The sequence below is a fragment of the Meleagris gallopavo genome, chromosome 1 (genome assembly GCF_000146605.3).
Source record: "Meleagris gallopavo isolate NT-WF06-2002-E0010 breed Aviagen turkey brand Nicholas breeding stock chromosome 1, Turkey_5.1, whole genome shotgun sequence".
In the NCBI taxonomy this organism is placed as follows: domain Eukaryota; kingdom Metazoa; phylum Chordata; class Aves; order Galliformes; family Phasianidae; genus Meleagris; species Meleagris gallopavo.
The window spans coordinates 55407657-55420343 of NC_015011.2; the positions used below are offsets into that span (position 1 = coordinate 55407657).

The window sequence follows — 12687 nt, forward strand, 5'->3', positions numbered from 1 at the left end:
TATTTGTAACTTGTATCACTTTTTTCGAAGGTTTATGAAGTAATGGTTTTTATACTGCTTCTCTGCACAAGGGTGAATCCTACATCCTTCTCGGTTTCCCTTTTCATTCCCTCCATTTTTAAAGCCTTCAGTTCAATGGCCGTCAGAGTCAAGTCTCTGCTTTTGAGTTATTAGTACTATATGGTATAGGTAGTTGACTGATGCCTAGTCTTTATGTTGTATTCCTTCCCTCGGACACCGTGTGACCAAAATCTTTCTTTCTCATAGGAAAAAGGGATAAATCTGACTCACATTGAATCTCGACCTTCTCGTCTCAATAAAGATGAGTATGAATTCTTCATTAACTTGGAAGGCAATAATGTTCCAGCATTGGACAAGATCATCAAGTCCTTAAGAAATGATATTGGAGTAACAGTGCATGAACTTTCACGGACAAAAAAGAAGGACACTGGTAAGGATAAACTGGCAAAGGCAATATTGACAAGGAATATTCATGTCATACACTTAAATGATTTCCTTTTCCTCCAGCAGAAGTGTTAACCTTGGACCTGATGATTGTGTCTTCCTCCTTCTGACTACTTTGTCTGTATTGTATGCTTTTTCATACAGATTTTTTTCAATATAGATTGCCATGCTCTATTTTTGGCCAAGTTTTTGACTTGGTCTTGTAGGAACTGGTGTTACAGTATTCTGTCTTCACCGGTTTTGTTGATGCCACATGCAGTCTCTTAAAGACAGCCTAATTGCAGTACGCTGATTCATTAGTTTTTGCTCATTTGCTGACTCTTTACAAACTCTTTATTCAGTAGATGCTTCCTACAAAGTCCAGCAGCCTTTCAGATTATCCTTATTTAGAAAGAATCACTGGCAAATGGCAACATAACAAAACAAGAAGTGACAGCGAAGCACAGACTTCCACCTTGCTTTCCCCCTTGCTGAATGTCTTTGGGACCTCATAATCACCCTGGTACAAACCTTGTGGTGTTGCGGAGGTAATAAGAACCCAATTACATGCAAAGCCTGGCATGAAATGGTAGCATACTCAGGGGGGCTAGTGCACTCCTTTAAACACTGGGATTTACTTTTCAACATCAGTCTCATGAGCTCTGTCCACTGGTCTCTGAAGCCCCTTCCCCTATGTTGCTGTTGCACCTCTGGGCTGATGTGAGAGGAGGAAAGGAAAAGTTCCCAACAGTGGCTGTCCCTCCTTCCTCTGCTCTCTTTCGCCCAGGTACGTGCCTGTCAAACACTCTTTGCCTCTCCATTATTTGTGCTTGGGGACCCCCTCACTCCTGCTATTGAAATTAGGGAGGCTGTGCCACTCACTTCAGTGGGATCAGGAATAACTGTTCACTACTGGAAGAAGTCCTGGGAATGTCAGAAGTAATTCTGCATTTGGAGGAAATAAGGAAAGATTTTCTGAGCTTTCACACTCCTAATTTTTGCTGGAGTGGAGACTGCCTTGTACAGTGGTGGCAGCTGCCCCACATTCAGTCTGAGACATACATAAATGCCTCTTCAGATAACAGATGTGGTTTTAATAGGATTTCAGACTTTAAATACTTTAGGTCTGGATCTTCCTCTTCCTTTCTAGGAACAGCATAAAAGGACATTAATACCTTCATGAGATCAGTCCTGGTAATCCCTTTACCATCTCCTTTGTGTCCTCCTCATGACATTACATTTGAAGATGAAAACAAAGTTGGCAGATATTCTTTGGAGTCAGTTCTCTCCATTTGTGAGATGAGGAACAAAGGGTTGATTAGATGATTTATGGTCATGTCAAATAAAAGATGTTCTCTCTTCAGGACTTTTTTTATTTCCAGGAGAAAGGTGCAGGACCTAGCAGGTTTACCATTGCTTTTGTTTTCCTAATTGTTATTACGAAGGTGTTAATATTATATGTAAACCTAGGCCAGAGTCAGATGCAGCTCTAAATACCAGCCAGGAGGTGTTTGTGACTGAAATTCTGACCTCACAGAAGTCAAAACGCCCATGGTCTGCTGGTCTGCTGTGGGATTAGATTTCTCTGCATGTTAATGTGTTGATCAAAGCATTTTTTGAGCTAGATTATCCTAGCGTGAGTGCTGCAGAAGGGAAATTGATCCCCTTCCTTCTGGGAGGATAACTTGTGTTTGTTCCTTAGTTCTAATAACTGCGAAATAGTATAAACTGGGAGCAACTTATTGCCAAGGAAAGAGAGGAAGACTGATATTTCTTCTTGCTTTTTCCCTTTTTCTTTTCTTCCTCAAATTTCAACTTCTCACATGAGTAGTGAGGATCCAGTCAAACTGAAATCCCTGAAGAGCCACATCTGAAAGGTCAAAGAAGCAGTGCTTAGGGGTTGAACTGTGGGTGGCAAATTCTCTGCTGAAGCAGCTACAAGGGCAGACTGAAATGGAGCATACTGAGCTGTAGGAAGAGTGGTAAAATGTAGTCTTTTATTTCTGATGGCATTAACAAGGCCTTGTGATGCCTTTTAGGTCAGAATGCCTTTCAAAAGTATGCATCCTCCTGGCAAATCTGGTCACAACCTGCAGATGTGCTTTTGTGAAATTTTATTCCCAGAGCACAGAATGAGAGTGATGCACCTCCAGGGAGCAAAATCTCAAGCATATGGCTCATGGGGATATTGTTACACACTTCTCAGTTGACAGGTAAAACTGGGAATGTTTTCTCCCTGACCCAATCCACAGTCCCATGAGATTGATTCTTTCACCATTGCGTACAGTTGTTCTCAGCCCTTCCTTTGTAGGGATTCACATTGCTCATGCTCATGATTTGAGCAGAAAAGCCCCTCTTTCACTGTTCGCATAGGAAGCACACAGTGCCGCTCTTAGGGCAGTGTTTTACGGAGAGTTGGAAAAAAATTACTGTCCTCTTTTCAATAGCTGAGCATTAAACACATACATGTGCTTTATTGGACAAAGTATAAATGAAAGATTCAGTGTTTTTATTTTGATCTGTGATTATTATTATGTTTTTTAATCTGGACACTGTAATTGTTTTTAGGGTCCTTACTCTAGGCAAAAGGCAAAAGGCAGTTTTAGTTTCCCCTTTACACACCAAAAAGTAACAAATAGCGGCTTTGGATCAACAGTGTAATGTCATCTGAGAGCAGACCAGCAAAATGCCATGAATGCAACAGTAGTTTTCAAGCTCCAGATGAGATGGGATAGCAGTCACTGGGCCAAATGGCCTTTGTAGAGATGGAAAGATTTGTTGTGAACAGTGTTTCTCTTAATGGCTCTTTTTGGAAACAAGATGGGTATCTGCAGACCTTAGACCCTATGAATAAGAATTAAATATTATTCTGTTGCTGCATTAGGGAAATGCAGACAATTTATTGCATTTCTGAGACAGTCTAGAGGCTGATGTTCTGTAGGGGCCTTGTCTGCTGAACCCTGAGGCTGGCCAAAGCATTCGGGGCTGTTTAAAAAAGGGCTAAACCTGGGCCTTGAACTGCTATAAATTGCATAGACCTGTCTTTGACCCTCTTCACAATGATCCAAATGGAAGAGTTCTGCAGAAGTCCTTGCTGTCCCTGCTTTGCTGCCCCTCATACAAATGGCTTATTAGCATTCTGCTAAGCATTTGACCCCATGGTAATTTGGTCACCACTTGGGTGTCCAGCACCATCCTATAAATGCCGCTGTTTCACTTACAGACAAATCAATATTTATTACTGATCAGCCCACGTTTGCTCCTTGGACCTTCACAGAGGGCCAGTGTTGCAACAGCTTGCTCTGGGTATTTGTTAATGGCTGTGCAGACAGACAGTGAGTCTGGCAATGGGGCTGGAGGAGGCTGTCACAAACAAAATATGGGGCAGATTCATCAGGGGATAATTTGATTTGATAGTTGCTGGAGGGGTTGGGGACAGCATCCCAGCAGACCATAGCCATGCAGAGGCCCTTCTGCACCCTGGTGCCTGTTGCTGGGGCTGTATGGATTAGGTGCTGTGGCTGCACCAGGGCTGTGTTCAGCACCTTTAATTATTGTTGCCACAAGTGCTTGAGAAGGTTCAGAACTTAACATCAGTTTATGTTGGTGCAAATAACCCAGAGCATCAACAGGATTCCTATTCTAGAGCCTCCTGGTTGAGCTTTCAACCAGAGCAGCTCGCCTTGAGCTACTGTCAGTGTATGGCGGGTGGGAGAGGGGGACAGAGGTCTGGTACCTACAGTGACTGTGCACCTAAAAGATAAGATGCTGTGCCTGTGTAGGGGAAAACTAAGCTACCTATCTACATGTCAGAGACTGTCATTGCACCAGCCTTGGGCATCAGTCCGCCATACAACTTATCAGAATCTCTGCACCATGTACTCAGGGAAAGCTGTGAATAAAATGTGTTTAATAAATGCAAATCATTATTATACACGTTTTATCACTTCTTGAAGTTGGAATGATTCAAACAGTGCCCACCTTAACCTTTCTGAAACAAGGCAGCAAATCCCTACAAATTTCCACTGCAGACCTCAGCTCCATTGGTCTTTCCACCACACAGTCTGGACCCTTCTGTTCATGATGTGTCCCTGACAATGGTGATTCCTCACTCAAACATGGATAAATCCTTTCCTGTAGGGCTGCCAGGCAGACTTTTTTTAAAAAAAAAAAAAACTTTTTTTTTTTTTCCCTTTATTTTTCCAATGCTTAATCCCAAAGCAATTGTTAAGATTGTGATAGTGGGGTACCAGCTCCCCTAACAGTAGGGAGCCTGAAGTACAAAACAGCGTGGCAGTCCCCTACCCACACCATGCAAAAGGCAGTGGCAGAGCTGGGAGATAAATGCCGTGCCCTGCTGGTTGTATAAAAAATAGGGGCAGGATTTACTTACTACGATAAAAGACAGTACTGACTCCTCTCTAGGATTCAGTGTAACTCCTTCTAGTCATCTCCCCCAGCTGGTTTAACTTAAGGGGCACCAAACAACGAGGTGAAAGCATTTCTGGGGAAACAAACCAGCGAGTAGTAAATCCAGCAGTCACTTAGTGCAGATCTTCTGGGACTGCTGCTGCCATCTAGTGACTCGTTCAGGCCTGTCTGTTAAGGCAAAGCAGAAGGGTTTGCAGCTTGAAATGGGACTTAGCAGAAATGCTGGTTGGAGTCAGGCTGGCCGGAGCCAGGAGCTGCGTGGACAGAGTCAAGATGGTTGTGGGACACCAGGTCAGAGGGTGTGAGAGATCTGCATGCAGCCAAGCCGTGGCCGTCCAAAAAGTGACTCGTGTTGCTTTGGCCGCTCTGTGCAGGTGCCTCTCGGAAACCCAGCACCACAAAAGCAAGGCTGAATAGTCCTGGAGGCAGCATGATCCTCTTATCCCTTTGGAGGTCTATCAGGAGCCAGGATGATCCCTGTCAGCAAGGCACTGCGGGAGCTCACATAGCAGCTGCCAACAGAATCCTCAGAGGCTCTGTCCCTAAAGACAGAAAAAGCACCCCCCACCTCTAAAGGGGGGCTTTTCCTGTGATCAGGTTAATTTGGCACAAAACTCGAAATCAGATGGGGAGGTGTGGCTGAGTGGCAGTGCTCCCAGCTGAGTGAAGCCACACAGAGTGAAGTTCTCAAGACTCTGTCTGAACAAGTGACTCTGTTCATGCAAGAAAGTTGCGAAATACACAGCCAACATTTTACTGATAGAGCAGCAGCTGAGAGATCTTGAGCTTGGAACAATAGACTTTCAAGTGATACTATCCTCAGTATCTGTCAATCTGACTTGTATGTGGAATGGAGAGCATATGGGACATGAGTACAAGGCCTGAGAATGGGGTGCATCATTACATGAATCTGTTGTCCCTAACCCTCAGAAAAAGCAGAGTAGAACTGGAAGCAGTGCCCAGAAAAATGATGAGAGGGAACAGGGATAGGCATATCACATGTAATGAAATGACAGAGCTCAATGCAGCAGAATGTATTGGAGATAAATTTGTACGTGGATTAAAAGAACAATTACTTATATTTGTGAAGAAAAGTTCCTCTGATGCTGTTAAATTCAAGCATGTCTGTAGCCTCTGACTCAGGAAGGCCCTCAGTGGCCCACTGCTGAATTCGGTGAGTTGCTGGGGAAGTACCAGAGTATGTTAAACCTGCCCTTATACTGCTCCCCTGAGAGGCTTTACTTCCTTGAGAATGACAGAGGTGAAAGCGCTAACAAAGGATACCATGGAAAAAAAGGTGTTATTTCAGTGGAAAAGCAGAAGGAAGAGATGGGAAAAGGAAAAGACAGACGGCTAGTGTCAAAGTTCCTAATATGTAAGTATGGAGCAGCTGGAGGGAACACTAAGCAAGTGGCAGCTGAAGCTACCACTAGTAGCTTCTAGTGGTACCTAGAGGAGTTACATAAGGATGCTCTGCCCAGTGTGCTGATGAGACGAGGTAAAGGAATAGGCCCACAGTCTCTGTACTCCCTTCATCAAACTTCCCCATCTCAGCATTGCAGTGGGGGGGAGGGGGAGAGCAGGCCCAGAAATGACTGACAAGGGTACTGGTGTGCAACCAAACTCTCCTAGAAGAGGTGGATAAGGGATCATAGCCTAGCACAGCCAGTGTGAATATGTGCCAGGCCTCTTTCTGCTGAGGTGAAGTTAGGCATGGTTCCAAAGATTTGGTCTGTTCCACGGTCTTGCAGTGAGCCCCTCCTTGTAGCTCAATTGCTCTGAAGACATTTGCTTTCCACTTTCCCCTGTCTGAGCACACCACATCTGGAAAGTCCCATTGTTCTTCCTTGCCCTCCACCTTATGACCTTCTCTAAATGGAAGGCCACAGGGGCATTGCATACCATGTAGTCAGTGTGGTCCCATTTCATATCCTGGCTGCACTGCAGGAAGCGTGTATAGAATGTGAGTTACAAGGCAATGAAGAACCAAGCCCAGAATTTTAATTAAATGAATACATTATTGTATAATGAGTACAGTAATACAATGCTAGTTTGAGGTATCAGAGTGCCATTTATCATTTTATTTTGGCATCCAAGCCTAAGTGAGGCCACCAAGTAAGTCTTAGAAAGAGATTTTCAGAAGGCATTCCTTTGAAACAGTTGATTTGAGCTACTGTGAAAGCAAGGACAGTCTGGAAAAATTCCTATGTTTTGGTAAGCCAAGAAAACAGAATAATAAACAGAAAATCATAAACATCACAAGCTAGCTCTGTGCCAAGGACTGGATTTTCCTGATGCTCTTATTTTTCCACAGTGCAGAACAGCCACGAATTCAACACCATTTGCAGGGTTTTCTGTTGCCTTCTACTGCAGGGAAAGGAAGTCTGAAGACTTTAGATCCTTACATATGTTTCTTCATATCTACGTTTAAGAGATGGATAGACAGGAAGGAGGCCCAAAAGCAACCAACGAAGAAGCCTAACAGCCTGTTTCTGTTCTACTTTGCAGTGCCATGGTTCCCAAGAAGCATTCAGGAGCTGGACAGATTTGCCAATCAAATCCTAAGTTATGGAGCAGAGCTGGATGCTGACCATCCTGTAAGAAAAAGAACTTAGTTGTTTTTTTTTTTTTTGTCCACATGTTTCTAGTTATTTGGATAGATGTTTCTCTCATTTGCATTTGCTCTGCTTTAAGACAAATACAGTAGACTAAGTTTCAAGGTTTAAAACAAGAGAGGCGCCATATTTCTAGAGCTAGAATCTGTTCATTCCCTGCTATGAAGTAGAGCAACCCCAAAGTTGCTTTAATTTAAGCCAATACTAGCAGACCTGAAGAGTCACAGACTTCATCAAGCTGAAGGCCACTACAGGCACACCTCTGGTTTTTCCCATATGGCTCTGGTACGCTGACTTGAGACTCAGTTTATGAATCACTAACAACAAAATCTTCAGAAGCAGTATACAACAGCCTGGAGGTAGGAAGAGTATTTTTACATCTTATATCACAAACACACAATTGAGATCAGATCATTGTAATGTAGTTGTTAAATCTGTCATGATACTTGTTTCGTGAGACATGACAATAGAAAAGGTTCCTTTTTCAAAAGGTCATGGTTAAAGTGGTAGAGTTAGATAATTTTACTCATTGGCTTAGCTGGACATTTTTTCAGCTCTTCCAAATAGAAGAATACTTGCTGCTTTTACTTCTTCTCCAAGCAAACAACTTATTTTCATTTGTCAATACACGCCGAGTTCTATGCAGTGCAAAAGAAATTGCTGCTATTAGTTTAATTGAGATAGGATGATTATAAATAAATTACATGCAGCTCAACAAAAATTGCTGCTATTAGTTTAATTGAGATGAGGTGATTAGTCATTCACTACCTATTGCTTAATTCGAGAGGTGTTATGTATCATATACAATGATTCATAATACTTGGTGCAGTCATATGAAAGGCAGAGTGAAAGGAGATACATTGAGCCAATGGCCCCCTCATGTGTCATGTGGGAATAGACCAAGACTTTATTCAAAGAAAGAAACAAAAACATAGATGTTGAAAGGAATGAACAGCTTTGCTTCAGTTCCTAGAATTATTTAGGGAGTACTTTATTCAGGTTTCATTAAGAAGGAAGATAACTTTTAGGGAAATAGACATAGCAACATACAGAATACAGAAAGAGAGAAATTAAAAAAGCCTTTGGTATTTCAGTACTTAAGTATGAGATTTGACCACAAATCCATCTATACCGTGTTAATTGGAGACAACGTTTTTTATGCCATTGTTGGCCTTTATTTGACCAGTGCTCTTCAGTCGGTGCTCTACTTCAGCTCTCTCCTCTACCTGGTTGTGTTTCATGGCCAGTCAGTCCTGTCATGCCATGCATCTCTGAGAAAGGCATTCATGAACTCCGGCAGTGCTCATGAAGTTACTGCTATTTGCCTTGTAGATATTTCTTCTATCTGGGAAGGACATCACTTTAGGTGATGAAGACACTCCTAGCCCTGAGGAACTTACATCCTACGTAAGTGTCACACTAGGATAGGAGAATGGTTATCCCAGTAGAAGATTTAGAAATTGTAATTCTTAACTCTGATCAGACAGATGATTAGCTGCAAAGGTCAAACTGCTAACCACAAAGTCTAATAGACATTCTCTATAGTGATTAAATCCTGTACTTCTGGGGCTCCCTGGAAGCTCACTGCTCCTGGACCAGCCATGCTCTCAGCAGAAGAAAAGCTCTTCGCCACCTGCATTTACCCATCATTGCTGTTTCTGTTTAGGGATTCAAAGATCCTGTGTACCGGGCCCGGAGGAAGGAGTTTGCAGACATTGCCTACAACTACAGACAGTGAGTGCTCAATGTGCAGGCAGAAAGCAAGCCCATGTCTCCTGCCTTCTATGGGGTTCTGTCCCTGCTATGAGCCCTGTTTTCTTTCGCAAGAGTCCTGCCCCTGCTGGCTTTTCTTTTTTGTATGTTTAAATCTTCCTGTTCATACATTTATCCTCAAATTGCAGAAAAACAGAGGTAAATTGTTGCAGGCACATGTTCAGCTGAGAACATTGCCTATCCTCTTTCCCCACAGCACTCCTTATCTCTGGCTTTGTTGTCTAATTGAACAGCAGACTCAGTTGCTACTACAAAGACCTGAGCATTGAATAAAGCTGTTTCTGGTATTCTCTTCATTAAACCAGGGCTGGGGGAGGAGAGCCTATCATTTACATTAAAGCAGGAGCTGCATACACTATTAAAATAATGAATAACTTATGGTTCTGATGCTAATCCAGCGCCTGATACTCTACTTTTATCTTGTCTGACCCAGCTGCAATAAGCAGCTTGGGCTCTAATTTCCCAAGAAAAATGAATAAATAGAGATGATAAATTCAGTTAGAACAGGCTTGCTTGATTGCTTTCAGTGATCAAATCTGGAGGAGATAGAATTCTGTTTCCAGAGCCACTCACACATTTACATTAGTACTATTTGGTCTGATTCTTGCTGAGACTGGTAAAAAATTGTGATTGCGAATGATAAGGTAACATATGTTGTACATTTAGAGCTCTACTTCAGATAGAACTGTGATGAAAAGATAATTCCTGAGCCAAAAAGCTTATAATGCAATCATAAAATGAGAGAAATAATTGGCCTAATTGATGTAAAGTGAAAAAAAAGCCAGGTGAAAAAAGTCAGAAGTCCATTTATGGCTAGAAAAATTGAATAAGGTTTTGTGGCCAAATTTAGATGGATTTAGTTTCCACTTATAAGTATCCCATAGAAGATTTAACTTTCTCAGCAGATAGCAAATTCTGGTCTCTAGTTTGCAGGCTTTCATCATATCCTACACAGAAATAAAATGAAAATGAGTTCGTATTCTACCCTCTGCCTCCACTCCTATATTCAACCTGAAACCCACTTAGGGAGATGAAACTGTTATATTCCAAGATGTAACTAATTATTAGTTAGTCTGTTATTCAGATTCTTGGACACTTTGGAGCCTCTGCAGGCTAGAACCTATTTCCAAAAAGCACCTTTTATGTAAATTCTTGGACTTTTCAGTAAGATCTTTCAGCTATAGGGCAATGAGCAGTATGTGAAAACCCACATTTGGGGTTCTGGGTCTTGAAGAAAGATGTGTTTTTTTTGTGGCTTTGAATGCTGAGTCATGAAGGCCCAAATAGATAGTGTACTTGATCTGGGTGCTTCACCTGGCAGATGTCTTTCAGGGTCTGCAGCAGGACAGTAGGGGACAAGGGGGTGTCCCCTGCATGGAGGGACAGGAGCATGGAGAAGCAGGCAGGAGGAGAGGAACAACCAAAGCTATGAGGCACTATGGGAAGTATCTGAAAAGGCAAAGATGCTTAGTTTGTAATGTCACTTACAAAGGTGAGGTGAGTTTTTGGTCAGTTTTCTCATACTTTTATTTCCCTTATCAATTTAATTTTCTTATGTGTCCCCTCTTCTGTGATTATTTTGTTTTCTTTTGTCCTGCTGTTTGATGTTCTTTGTTGCATTTGCTGCTCTCTGCCCATGTTCTTTCGCCTTCTTTCTTGGTACTTTTACCATTCATTTTCATTGAATGCCTCATCTCCCTGATTTGTTTCTGCTTTTCTCAGCCTGCCTTCTTCCTTCTGTCTTCCTTTGCTTCTGTTCCTGTGGATCCCTGCAAATTCTAAATTGAAATTTGAAAGATTTTTAAGCCATATCTTCCCCTTGTTGCCCAGGAAGGTGTCTGAGAATTACTTAGAAGTTCTATAGAAACAAAAATCCCCCAGCAAGATTAATAATCCAACCTGATGTTTAAAGCTCCACAGATCAAGGAGGGCTGATACAGAGGTGCAGAAAATGACAGTGCTCCAGTGCAGCTGCCCTGAGGCTCAAGGGAAAAATGAGAGAGTGGGATGGTGGCGTGTCATCAAGAGTTAACAATGGATCTCTGGGGCTTGGAAAGCTCCAGTATTACTCCAGCAGTGATGTTAACCCTATTAAGTTACTTAAAACCCTTTGATTTTTCAAAGCTGTTGGATTCACCTATGGCCCTATCATTATTCCTAAGGAATTGACTATTCACAGGAGGCCAAAACACATTGCTTGTGATTGTCTTAATACCTGCTAGCTTCAACATAAGCTAAGTACATGGAGGCCTGAGGGTGGGATTTGACTAAAAATTGCGTGTTACAATAAAAAAGTCAAACTAGCTGAAGTCTGCACCTGTTGTAGCATAAAGCCCACCCCAGAGTTTCTCTGACCCCCACAAAGCAGAATTTTCTGGAGCTGATTGTTTCCCTGTTTCAACAAAGACATTTAATGTTGTGTGCAGTAGAGCAAGAAATTCAACAGCTGTTCCATGCCAGGTAATGGAAAGAAACTGAAATCATCAACCAGTTCATATTTTTAAAAGAACATTTCAGTAAGACAAATAAGCATTAATTTATTGGCATCACCGTAGTGCAAGAAGTGGACTAAAGGCCTGTTTCTCATAGAATCATAGAATGGCCTGCGTTGAAAAGGACTTCAAAGATCATCCAGTTTCAACTCCCTTGCTATGTGCAGGGTCACCAACCACCAGACCAGGCTGCCCAGAGCCACATCCAGCCTGGCCTTGAATGCCTCCAGGGATGGGGCATCCACAGCCTCCTTGGGCAACCTGTTCCAGTGCGTCACCACCCTCTGAGCAAAAAACTTCCTCCTAATATCTAACCTAAATTTCCTCTTTCTTAGTTTAAAACCATTCCCCCTTGTCCTATCACTATCCACCCTAGTAAACAGCCATTCCCTCTCCTGTTTATATGCTTCTTTCAAGTATTGGAAGGCCACAATGAGGTCTTCCCAGATCCTTCTTTTCTCTAAGCTAAACAAGATCTGAGTTCTCATCTGAGTTCAGTGACTTCTTCCCAGCCATTGCCTAGGAACAAGTGAAGCTTGTTTGGCACCTGCATGCCAGAGCCAAGGTGTCTTCCTTCCTGCAACTGTAGTCCTGGCCAGCCCATGGGAAGTTCCTGGGTGGGATGCTGGTGGCACTGGACAATTTCTCTGTCGCTCCTATTGAGTGCATCTTTTTTTTCAGTGGTCAACCTATTCCTCGAGTTACCTATACAGAAGAAGAAAAGAAAACTTGGGGCACCGTTTTCAGAGAGCTGAAGAATCTCTATCCAACTCATGCTTGTTATGAACACAACCATGTCTTCCCACTGCTGGAGAAGTACTGTGGCTACCGGGAGGATAACATTCCCCAGCTTGAAGATGTTTCAAAGTTCTTGCAGAGTACGTTTGAATCGTTAAAACAAAAACAGACAAATGAAAAAACCTCATTTAAAA

General features: G+C 42.5%; 1 long non-coding RNA gene across 1 annotated transcript; it reads left to right on the forward strand.

Moving 5' to 3' along the window:
• The first annotated feature begins 239 nt into the window (after positions 1-239).
• LOC104911607 lies at positions 240-12473 on the forward strand. Its single transcript, XR_794055.3, has 4 exons — positions 240-451; positions 7384-7472; positions 9157-9224; positions 12437-12473. It is a non-coding gene; the product is annotated as an uncharacterized LOC104911607 (long non-coding RNA).
• Positions 12474-12687: the final 214 nt, after the last annotated feature.